The 13139-nt window shown below is 40.4% G+C and overlaps 1 protein-coding gene across 1 annotated transcript in view; it reads right to left on the bottom strand.

The window, feature by feature from the left end:
• The window catches only part of FAM83B (family with sequence similarity 83 member B), a 45205-nt gene that overhangs the window by 19964 nt on the left and 12102 nt on the right, over positions 1 to 13139 (bottom strand). The window lies entirely within an intron of this gene.

Below are 13139 nucleotides of genomic sequence, written 5' to 3'. Positions count from 1 at the left end.
GCTCACCCCGTCGCAGGGATTTGAACCACCGACCTTCTGATCAGCAAGTCCCAGGCTCTGTGGTTTAACCCACAGCACCACCGTTTGGCCCTAATCTATATCACTGGATACGAATCTGATAGCAGTCAGATTTGCTCCTATGAAGTCTTGCCATGATGGTTTAGCTGCCTTAGCTCATGCAGCTAAACCTGGTCAATTTGCTGTCTATCATGCACAGACCAAGGGGACAGAACCGAAACCAATGCCACTTATTTGCAACAACAATAATAATAAGAAAACATTACTGCAAGGTACAAATTTGCTTATGCTCGCAGCTCCTTGGCAAGGCATAATCTATACAAATCACCAGTCATCTCCAAAATGGAAACTAAGGGCCATTTTTTTCAAGATGGTGTCATGAATATGCATGGTGGTTACTAAACTAGCAGGTATTCAATGCCACCTCACCCCTGGCTGGCTTTAAGGAAAAGTACAGTGCATTTCTCAAAGTATTTTCAACAAAGACTAGCTACCAAGCTTAAAGAGAAGCTGCCAGAAAGCGTTTCCCTCCCTATATAAATATGTGTCCTCAGAGGGACTATATTGCCAGAGGGGAGAGGAAATTGAGTGGATAGGAGCATACGTGCTTAAAATGAAAAACATTTCTGGAAATAATTCACAAAGGTGACAGAAACTGGATTAGGAAAACACACACAGATGCTAAATTGCATGGGTTGGAAATGGGCTGTGCTATTTGAAAAACAGCCAGGGCATGTACCGTCTGTAAATGGAGTACAGGGGCCACCGGCCTGGACTTAATTATTGAAATTCAACAACTCATGGCGTTTTATTCCCCACTGAGCATAAATTACTGTACTGCTAACATGAAATCTCAGTGTTTGATACTCATAGGTCACAGAGTTGCAGTGTGGAACTGCTTGGATTGTTATTAGTTTTTAAAAGAAAATGTTCATGGATTCCAAAGTAAGATCAAAGTCTTACATTTGTGGACAGTGTATCTGGAAAACAAACAGACTATAATGGTAACAGCATGACAGGTAAGTACGAAATAAAATGTAACTTTTTTTTTAATCAGCATTTTTACTGCCTACTTGTATGTACAGTGGTACATACAAGGGTAAAGGTAAAGGGACCCCTGACCATTAGGTCCGGTCGTGGCTGACTCTGGGGTTGCGGCGCTCATCTCGCTTTATTGGCCAAGGGAGCCGGCGTACATCTTCCGGGTCATGTGGCCAGCATGACTAAGCCACTTCTGGCGAACCAGAGCAGCGCACGGAGATGCCATTTACCTTCCCGCTAGGTTGGCAGGAGCAGGGACTGAGCCACGGGAGCTCACCCCGTCGCGGGGATTTGAACCGCCGACCTTCTGATCAGCAAGTCCTAGGCTCTGTGGTTTAACCCACAGTGCCACCCGTGTCCCAACAGCGCCACCCATGTCGCACAGCGCCACCTGCATCCCACAGCGCCACCCGCATCCCATGAACTTAAGCCGTTCCGAAAGTCTGTTCTTAAACCAAAACAGTTCTCAAACCGAGGTGCACTTTCCCTAATGAGGCCTCCCGCCGCCAGTGCCCTTCCACCGTTCAGATTCCATTCTTAGACTGAGGTAAAGTTCGCAAACCAGGAAACTACTTCAGGTTTTGCGGAGTTCGTAAACCAAATTGTTCTTAAAACGGACTGTTCTTAAACCGAGGTACCACTGTATAGTCAGAAGGTGCCTTGAGTACAGGTCTTGTAATCTACTCAGCCAGAAGAATAGGTGGCTAACTAGAAGTCTAGCCGACCAATCCTAAGTGACATTGCTTTCCACTTATTGCCATTAAAAAATGAACTGGTGCAATCTTTTTAAAAAAAGCATATCTAGGAATTTAAAATCATCAACAGCTGAACAAAACACAATTGGCTAAACAGTGATACCGGGCTTTAGGGGTAATCACAGCAACATGGAGCCATCACTGATCAATAGACTGAAGAACTTAAATATTGTATCTGGGCCCCCGTCAAGCAGCAACAATTAAACTTTTTCCATTTGTTAGTAGCTTAGCTTTGTGTTTAGGCAAGATTTAAGTGACTGGTCCGGTCGTATGTAAGCTGAACACTTGCATATTCTTAAAGTGATGCAAGCTGATCCAAAAACTAACAGAGGATGACTTCTTGGACAATAAGACTGCATAGGTTACCGGTTGTTCAAATCTCGCAGCATTCTTTCCTTGTGTTATCAACACAATCACTGACAAACTCCTGGGAGTGCAGATACATCATTCTCTATGGAATGATGCATTGAAATGGGCTCATTTGCTTTATAAATGTATGTATGTGTATATATTATAAATACACACACACACATAATTATAAATGTATATATGAAAAGAAAGTAACTTGTATAAATCTCAAAACTTAAAGCAATATAACTATTTAATTTGAAGTTAATTTGTAAACATTTGGAAACACCCCCCCCCCAAAAAAAATTATATTGGGGGGCGAAAAACCTCGCAATGAAGGAGAGTCCATTACCTCCCAAGCAAATCCATTCCACTGTTTGCGGGAGGGGGGGGGGGGGGACACTTAAAACACTTCACTAATTTATTTTCAAATATGAAATAACTACACTAGATGAAGACATGTGCCATATTGCTGAACTTGTTCAATTAGGTTTATTACTGGTGCATAGAGCAAACGCTAAATTAAATCCCAGAATGCACAAGCACATAATTTTCATATAGTGTGTGAAGAATATTTTGAATTCTGACTATAATTTTAGCATACTCAGATGTCTTCAGTACCGAGGAGGCTCATCTAATTGCAATTTTTATTTTATTTTTTAAAGAGCTAAGCACTCCAGTTTAATACAGGCTCACTTGAACCTAACCAAGAATGTAACCACCAGCTCTATCTATTATCCTTGTCTATGGGGATTGTCTAATCTGTTCCCTATGTGTGACAGATGCACATGTTCAGTCCTGTGGATATACAAAGCACTGTACATGCAGGAGCAAGGCCTTTGGCAGCTCTGCGTGCAGAGTAGCATGGACAGGACGACAAGAGAAGGATACAATGAGGTATTAGCATGGACACCTGCGGATTTTTTTTTCCAGGGGGGAGGGGTAATACTGCAAACATTCATCACTAGCATCAGAGAACTGGCCTACCACTGCTGGAAGAAGTGATGACTGAGCTGCAGTGAGGTCTGAGTAGACCTGGCCTCTGAGAAACTAGTATTCCAGGTTAGCCCCATCTCCCAGTCCTTTGTTGTTTTTCACTGGGTAGAACTGCTATTCACCTATGAATTGACCTACCTCCTGACACCCTCCAGTCCTTAATTAATTGCCCTGCTGCTAAAATAAACTTAACACCCACACTGCATTTACCCAGCATCCACACACATCCACACACCAAGATAAACAACGCTGGACTGGACTTCATTGTTGACATACACTATTTTAATTTCCCCCTCCACCCAGTTAAATACTCCACAGGGCTGATAGAACCTCTCTCAGCCACAACCCTATCCCTTGCAATATGAGATAATAATGATGGACTTTATCCGCATTGGTGCTAGGCAAAGCAATTGTTAAAAAATGTTTACAAACTTGGAGAAATAACTTTGGGGGGGATGTGAAAGAAGATTTCACTTGGAAAGGTCATGAACTCCCACTATTACTGCTACCTTTCAGTTTTGGGAGGGTCACCCACCAGCTCCTTGTTCACCACACCACCAGCAGAATATGCACTCAGCTACAGGGCTGCAAATATAACGTTTTAAGTGTGTTTTAAGTGCACTTTACAAATGTGACTCTAGATGGTGATGGTTGGCTTATGGCAAATTCAATATATTTTTAAAACTTTTTTTAAAAGCATTTTCACAGCAGGTTTAGATTCCACATTTGTGTCTAGATTCCACATTTGTGTTTGTTTGTTGGGGGATGGGGGGAGACCAAATCTTCCTGCAGACTCTTTTCTCTCACACCTATGAGGGCATCAGTAAATAAACTAGGCTAAGGTGTGTTCTCACAGTTTTGGGTCTGCATTTAAGTGATATTCAAGAGAGTTGGCAAAGAATCCTGTTGAGATGATGAAAAAAGGAATTTCTCAATCCAGTCTTCCACACCCATCTCCTGCAATACATTTCCTTCTACATACAAAACATTTCCTTTTAATACAGATGCAGAAATTTACAATGCTTAAATTAAAACCGTATATTTAGTATACACTAGACTTCAGAAAGTTGAATGCCTAGGTCTTGGAAATGCAAAAGGAATTAAGTCCCCCCCCGGCCCCCCCCAAAAAACCAAGCAGGTTTTGTTTTACTGGCTTGTTATGCTGAAACTTAGATCTGGCTAATTAAATCCAGCTAAATTAAGGCACGCATAAGTAGCTGTGTTTTTGCAAGGGCTTGCATTTCTTTCAAGTCATATCAAACTGACAGTACACAAGTTCTGTCATGACTCCAAAAGCACACATACACATTTATTTTTACAGATAAGTTCAATGCAGGTCCAGCCTATTCGCAATCTTCACTAGCAATCAGTGAGATTCTTAACTGATCAGAGAAAAATTGACCTAGCCTGCTTTTCTCAGCAGCTCGGTGTGTAGAAATAAACAGATGAAAGTTTTCACAGAATGAAGGTAAATGCGGATCTCAGTGTCACTGTTTAAAAAGGATAGCTAAAGGCCAGATAAAATGTTAGCAACCCATTAGCAATTTCATCATGCGCAACAGCATTTGAAACAAGAAACAGTATTTTCAGATACTGTTAAGCTGGCTGTCTAATTTAGGCTACAATCCTAAACACTTACCCTGGAGTTAAATCCCACTGAACCTAATGGAACTTGCTCTGAAAAAACATTCATAGGATGAAGCAGACCTTGCCAACTTGGTGACTAGGGCTGGGAGATGTATCAATATATCATCCAAAACTGGTTTGAAGTCCATAGGGTGATATCATTTTCATAATTTTTGACCTGGCAATTTATCGTGAATCATGATATGTGCTAGGACTGGGTGATAAATACAAAAATCATGAAGTGGGAAAAACTGAGAAGCCAGCCAATGCCTCTATCCTTATTTCAGACATCGTGGCATATCATTATATCGTGACGTTTAGCTGGTGATATGCCGCGATGTTGAAAAGCAGATATTGCTCAGCCCTACTGGTGACCTTCAGCTGCTTTGGAATACAACTCCCATCAGTCCCAGGCAGCACAGCAGGAGGGCAGGAGGTTGATTAAGGCTAGAATCATAAGACAGGTTAGGCTTGGCAGAACTTAGAGCTTTTCCCATCCGAAGAGGGAAAAACAATGGAGAAAGCAGTTGGGTATCTTTAGGATTTGTGGTCTCTATCTCAAGGAGAATCAAAAAGCTGCTTCTAGCAAAGTAGGGTATGTGAGTGGAGATATGAAGACTGGATCTTGTCCTTGAGATAGTTTTTTCCTGAGTGCCCAGAGAACCAGGCCTACTTTTAATCAAGATATGGTGAAATGTTTTCACCCAGTTTTCCACTCCTAAGGAGCAGATGGGATATTTAAGTGCATAAGAGGATCCCTACTGGATCAAGCCAGCATCTAGTCCAGCATCCTTCTTTCCCACAGTGGCCAACCTGATACCTCTTAGAAGTCCACAAGACAGATACAAAAATAATAGCCCTTTCTCAGTGTGGTTCCCCAGCTACTAGTATTCAGAAGCATACTGAATATGAATGTTCCTTATGCTCATAATAGCTGATGCCCACTGATAAGCCTATCCTCCAAGGATAGACCCAATTTCTAATAAGTGGCTAACGAATATTTAACTATTTAATGTTGCATGTCTCTTTGAAGGCTTGTAGGCAAGATGTACATGTGTGTAGGTATGCTATACCCGAATGGAGGAGGTGCATCATTCCTGGCATGCTGTTATTGCTAAATGGTGCCAATTTTCATCACATGTGAGGTGGCCAGTTTGCAAAGCAGAATTCACTTCCATAGCAGAGCACAGAAGACTGAGAACTTCTGCTGCCCTTGTACCAATCACTGTCTATCACTCAGAGGGAGAGAGAGGGCCAGGGATTCACACTGAAAATTGAAGTTGTCTGGAGGGATCAAGAAAGCTAAACTGATGTGCCTTTGGAAATACTACGTGGTCTGCAAGCCAAATGTGCTGTAGCAGATATTAATAGAGACCTCAAGAAGAGAGTCTTTAGGGCAGGCACAGAATCATGAGCAATTTTACAACATTTGTTCTCAAACAAATAGAAGAGAAAATCCCAGTTAGAAGACACAGTGACCTTATTCCAGAATCTGAATTAGCGGTACTACAGAGGGGAGCAACAGCAGATGTTTGTACACTTTGTCATAATTGCTCCAAGAGGGGGGGCAGAATTAAAGTTGCAAAGCAAGTGCATCCAGTATTGCACTCCAGAGCTGTGCACATCCAAGGGGCTTGTGAAAATGTGGAGTCAATTTTATAAAGATGACAATACCTGCAATACTACTTCATCTCAGGAGCTGAGTCGAGTCAAGGGCTTATATTGACTTTCATTTTTGTTCTATTGGAACAATTTTCCAGCCACAGTCTCTCATTTATTGGGTATGATTATTATGTCCAGTGGTGCTTTTTAAACATCTTGACATAAAGGGAACACTACTGATCATTAATTACACACATGCTCTCAAAACCTGCTCTACTGTTTTCTTCCTATAATAGAACATATTTATCATTAGTTGGAAGTTGATTAATGCTTTTTCCCCGATCTGAAAGCAGATTTTTATTAAGCTTTGTTGTAATAAAAATAAAGGGGGGGGGGACAGCCTCTGGTTTTCATATTAAAAAGAAACATTAGTCCTCCTATAAACCACTGTATCACCCTACTAACTCTCTGTAATAGCACCCATCTATACCAGACTACAAACTTAATAACTTATCATAGAAGGCATACAGAGGAAATATGGGGGAAACTTGCAACAAACCAAAAGAAACCAACAGAACTCTCTCTTGCTTGGAATTGTCATGGACTCACAAAACAATGTTTGATAGGTGAAAATCTATTGGAGACATTCAGGACTTGAGATTTATACTCTTCAAGCAATAGTTTAAGCACATACCACATTTATTTAGTTGCCATTTTGGTGTTAAGTGTTTTCACTTAGGAGTAAAGAATTCCCCACTCAGAGCTTCCAGTATTTTGTTTAACTTCCATAGCTGCATCAATAGTAACAGCGGCCAAAGCCACCACAAGTTCCTTAAATGATATTGGTCTTAAAAAAAGAGAGATTCATCTTGTAAAAAAAAAAAAAATCAGAACAGTTTTTGTGAGCTTGGAGTCACACTGTTCCTTTATATCAGCAGTTTGTGTTGTTCACAGTATGCCTTCATCATATTCCCCATTAGAATATTAATTACCGAACAAACTGGATATAACAGCCCTGAAAATGAACGCTGCCATGCTACTACTCATTGTCCACCCACTGTTTTCAGACTTCTCATTAGCTCTAATTCGATTATATGGTGGAAAGACGGCTCAGCCCAACACCTCTCTTTTTGCAGTGTGACATGTCTCCATTTTCAAATGATTAATAGATGCCACAATGCTTTTCAGCAAACATACCCACATTCTGAAGATAGGATCTGAACGATTTGTGCATTTGGCGTGACCACAAGCAGAAAGACAGCAGCTTTTGTGAAATTGCAATCAGATATAGTTTTCATAGTCCTATGAATTCAACCTTTATGAGAAGGAATGGTAACCTGTGTTGACCCCCCTGATGTTCTGGGACCCCAACTCTCATCAGCCCCAGTCAAAAATACATTTACAGAACAAGCTAGCATGTTTCAGTAGATGCTCCATGGCTGGGGAATGATCTTCTTAGGTGTGCTTTGAACCCACAGAATATTCACTTCAACAGGTGAAGACACCTCTTACATTAGGCTTTTAGAGATGGAGAGCTGTGATAGGTGAAGTCAGTTTTATGTATGATGCAACTTACTTTGTTATTACTTGACAATTTCATGTGAATCTTTTTTTTTAAATGTTTTGCTGTGTTTTATTTTGTTGTACTCTACCCTGTGACTGTTTTTTAAAACTGCTTTTTTATTAAAGGTTTTCTGGGGTTACAAAAGTACATACATAGCCACTATTTTCAGATTGTAAAGTCCTTTCTACAGATCAGTTATATTCAATATGAGACTTTGATGTTTTATACAGTATAAGGTTGGGGGAGAAGAGAGTTGGGGAGACAGCGTGGTGTGGGGAGAGAGAAGGGGGTAGTAAACTTTCATTCTTTTACATGGTATACGTGCCAGGTTTTTGTGTCAGTGTCGCGTGGGAAAGGTTCCCTTTCTATTCTTTATTAGTTATCATTGCAACTGAGAGGAGGGGTGGCTGCTTCTGACAGCAGAGAGACTTGGCTTGGGGATAGTATCCACAATATAAAAAACACTGCTCCAGAATCCCACCAAACCCCTCATCTCAATCTAAAAACAATAGGAGCATAGCATAGGCTACAAAATAAACCCTACCCAATGGAACTATGTTCTAAACCTCCCTTTAAACCCACCTCAACCAAAAGAAGGGAATTCACCATAAAACTTATCTTTGGATGGTACCTAACACCCTGTGACTGTTGTGAAGGGTGATATAAAAATATATTTATAAAATAAGTAGTCGTCAGGGATAATGGGACTTGTAGTTCAGCAACATTTGTAGGGCCAGTTTTACAACATGCCTATGATGTTCATGTAAGAAGTCAAATATTGCTGCTCTAACCTTCATTAAATTTGCTTTTCTGTCATAAAAAAAATTATTTGGGTGTTGTCCAGTGGAATCCTGGTCAATAGTTGCATCCTTTGATGTTACTTTATTGAAAACATGTTGCAATCCATTTCACTTGTCCAACATCAAGAGGACCCCATTTGTGAATCATTACCACTATGGAGTTCCAACATGGATAGGCAACAAAGAGAAGCACTGACGGCAACATATTGTCTAATTCTCCTTGAAAATATATTTCAATAAATTCAGTCAAGAACTCTTAGGAATGTATATCTCTTCCACAATCCCTTAGATCTGTGCTATGATATAAGCAATGCACCAAAAAACCCAACAACCTTTGTAGTATAAAACTCTCCACCAGTCAGTACAATATTTTAGTAGCTGCCATCTTCATGGCATTTCCAAGCAAAGGGGTGATGAAAATGCCTGCACTGGTATAAATTGTTATTTTCCCAGATCAGCAATTAACACTGCTGTTGAAAAGGTTTAAGGAAAGGTTTACCTTGAGGCAGACAGTACTGGCCTTTTCAGAGTGGTCTCTGGTATAACTGTGCTCATTGGTTTTCAATTTATTTGTTATATTGCTTCAAGGTCAGTTTTTCAACTTATTATTTGTTATTGTGTGTCCTTTTCCAAACATGAAAGAACAAAAGTATGCGATTTGTTTCAAGTTAGGAAGTCTAAAATTATAAACTTGCTTTTTTATACAAAGTACCCTGAGGAGACTGCTGTATATTAATCCCCCCTTTTTTTTCTCTTGATAGATGCCATCTCTTTTGGTCAACCTTTATATGGAGAAAAGTAACCAATTTAAACTGAAGTCTCTCATAGCTTCATCAAAGGACATGGAGGGGTTCAACCTTTTCTTGAATACCTTAGGGTTTTTTAAATCAAAAATGCTATATGCATATACACAATAGGAATGAGACTTGGAGGAAAACTGGGAAAAGAAAATGCAATGATACACAATGGGGGAATAGAATAAATGAAGAGGGGAGAAAGGGTCTTAAAATAAGCCTTTAGGTTGCTGAAGAGAGAAGAATTAAAAGCCTCCTAAGAGCAGGCCTGCATGCTGCTGCTGCTGTGTCAGCTGAAAGAAAACAGAGCAGGATGGTGCTTGCCCTGCTCCTTTAGGTATGTGGGTGAAGACACAAATTCCCCTTAAGGAAATGAGTTCTTTACACAAAATTCAACGGCTTTAGCTTCAGAAAGTTCCAAACATGCCTCTGTGCTGGCACAAAGCCTATGTTTATAGAATGGGTCAAGAAACTGCTATCTGCATTTCAAAGATTTTTTTTTTTAAAAAAACCAGTACTTAAAAGATTTCTAGGGCAGTCTATAGGTCAATGAGCAGCAAGGATGGATTACCAGAACATGATAGGCCAGCATAAAATAACCTCATATGAAAAAACAAACAAACTTAAAACCAGCAGATTAAAGCCTATATTCCAAAACAGCTGTGACCTAGAAATTACCTCACGTAAAAGCCAACTGTAACAAGTGTAAGTTCAAGGCATTTTTAAAGGTCAGTACTGTATTGATCATCGAAGGCTGATCACCGAAGAATTGATGCTTTTGAATTATGGTGCTGGAGGAGACTCTTGAGAGTCCCATGGACTGCAAGAAGATCAAATCTATCCATTCTTAAGGAAATCAGCCCTGAGTGCTCACTGGAAGGATAGACCCTGAAGCTGAGACTCCAATACTTTGGCCACCTCATGAGAAGGGAAGACTCCCTGGAAAAGACCCTGATGTTGGGAAAGATGGAGGGCACAAGGAGAAGGGGACAACAGAGGACGAGATGGTTGGACAGTGTTCTCGAAGCTACAAACATGAGTCTGACGAAACTGCGGGAGGCAGTGGAAGACAGGAGTGCCTGGCGTGCTCTGGTCCATGGGGTCACGAAGAGTCGGACACAACTAAACGACTAAACAACAACTGTATTGATGGACATCTTAAGGTATAGATCTTGGGGCCATGTAGAATCTCTAACAGCGTCAATAAAGCAGGGTCGGCCCAAGACATTTTGGCACCTAAGGTAACCCCCAAAATGGTTCCCCTCTCCCTGTCAGGGAGGAAGGGGTAAGTGAAGCTCTACATCATGAACAAGTGGTACTGGGAAAGAGGATAATTGTGTGATTGTACTCAAGCTGATGTTTATTATTGCTTTTACAAAAAGCTTTCTAAATTTTAAATGAAATGCCAATAGCAGCTTCTGAGGGGCAATTTTACTTGAAACCCTGGCAGGGTAAGAGTTAAAATTCCCTCTCCATTATCTTGAGGCAACTCAGCCTTCCCTGCAGTAGCTATTTACAAAACACATAGTTGCATAAATGTAATCCTACATGTATCTAATTCAGCCCAAGTTACAGTTTCTTAAATTATTCAATAAAGCTAGAATGTAGAATGTAGAATAGTCATTAGAGGGGGCTGATCTTATTCCAGTTCTCATTTAAGGTGACACATGTGCTCTTCTGAGCTGGGTTACAAAAAACAGACTTCACTGTTTTAGTTCGCCTATAACCATTCACTCATTTGAAGTTCTTCAAAGGGAAGTTTTCTTTACACAGTTTATAACCTGCACTGAAACAGAACCCAAAAGAAACTGTAAATCAGAGCAACTGATAATTTCATAGGAAAGTTCTATAATACAAGACTCAAATAAGCCTCTTTCTCCACTTTCAAGTCTGAGCGATTAACTCAGTTGGTCAATCCATCCACACAACATTGACAATGGTCTTAAAGACAATGTTTTTCACTTTGTGTTGTAGTGACTGAGGTATACTGTAGTAGCCAAACAACCTTTGTGCTGTCTCATCTGTAGTCACTTGTCAGCTAGTAATGAGGTCATTAAATAAATTGTCCTCTTAAATCCTACAGAAGTGGCTTAATAAAACAATGACTCAATCCCGAGTTCCATCTGAGTTCAAAAATGTTGTGAGTGCCATTTATTTCACAGGAAAGATCTAGCCCAGTGGTTCCCACAGTGGGTGGTAGTACCTTCTCAGAGGCACTGGGGTTACTTGGCATTCCACTAAGAGAGAAGGGGGCAGGAGGGGAGTAATGGGGTGTCAATGGCTATCAAACTTTGAAAAGCTGGTATCACTGGATCAAGTGAATCAATGTTGTTGAATTTATTAAGCTAAATGGTTTCAACTAGATTTTGAATAAATGTGGCAATTAATTGCTGTTTTAAAAATGGCTATTTGTGTTACCTTAGTGGGTTGGGAAACCTGCTATTCTTAATAATGCTTTTTACAGAATAGAAGATGGGGCACCAGGCATGAGTATATGGAACGAAGGTGGTTGTGGCCTGAAAATGTTTGGGAACCACTGATCTAACCCATGGTTTGCATCCCAAGGTATCTGGCACAAGCAGAAAATCACTTCTTCACCTCTCCCGAAACAAATAAAAGTTCCCTAGAAGGCACAGGAATGCTAAATAGGCACAAAGCAGCACAGAAGGAATGAATATGCCCTTAAATTTTAAATCGCCAGGAGGAAAAAGGGAGGTAGCAACAAAAATGCAAAAAGATGACATACAGTGGGGAGGGGAACACACATAAATTTTGCACACATCTGTCAATACTTTGGGTGCTTATGGTGGGAAGGAGCTATAAATGAGTGCGAGTGAGTTAGTAATACCTTAGAGAGAGGTATTACATTTTTAGCTAGTTATATTCTGCTATTTCAAGTTTATGTTGCAAAGCCAAAGCTGGACAGCCATTGCCAATGCATCTGTGTTGCCTGCAAGGTTATCTGCTACTAATACTACTGCAGAGGGGAGGCTGGTCTAAATACACAAACATTCGTCTCTTCCAAAATTAGTTCACACTGAATTTAAACATACCACAATCAAGGAACAAAAATGTAGATTACAAATATGCATGAGCCGTATTGCTTTCCTGCTTCGTACAACTGGTGGTTCTCATGTTCCAAACTTCTGCAACCCATCCAAAGGAAATCACAATTAAATCCCATTGATTTTGCTACAGAAGTGGTAAACTTCCTTCACTGAAATCCACCAGCATTAAAAATATGTTTAATAGTTTGAGAAAATAAAGAAACTGGGGCCAAATGCCAAGCTATACTGGAGATCCATTTCTGGAGCTCCGCAACTATTTTTCTCTTTCTAAAGGCACCCATGGGCCCCTCATGTTAGACTGGGGGCACAGTACATGGGACAGTCTAACCATTCCTCTGCTATGTTATCTAGATAGTCTGCAACCACATTGAGCTGCAGTTAGTCACAGCTTACCTATGGAGGGGGAAACTTGTGGGCTTAAACATTTATATCACACACACCCCAATCTATATCAGAAGCTGCTTTTTCAAAAAGGAAATCGTTTTGAAAGTTTTAACACCAGAGTTGGTGATGTCTTGCCCTAGAGT

The sequence above is a fragment of the Podarcis pityusensis genome (assembly GCF_964106645.2).
Source record: "Podarcis pityusensis genome assembly, chromosome: 3".
NCBI lineage: Eukaryota > Metazoa > Chordata > Lepidosauria > Squamata > Lacertidae > Podarcis > Podarcis pityusensis.
Note: the sequence above shows the minus strand (reverse complement) of the source record. Positions and strands in the feature narration are given on the sequence as shown.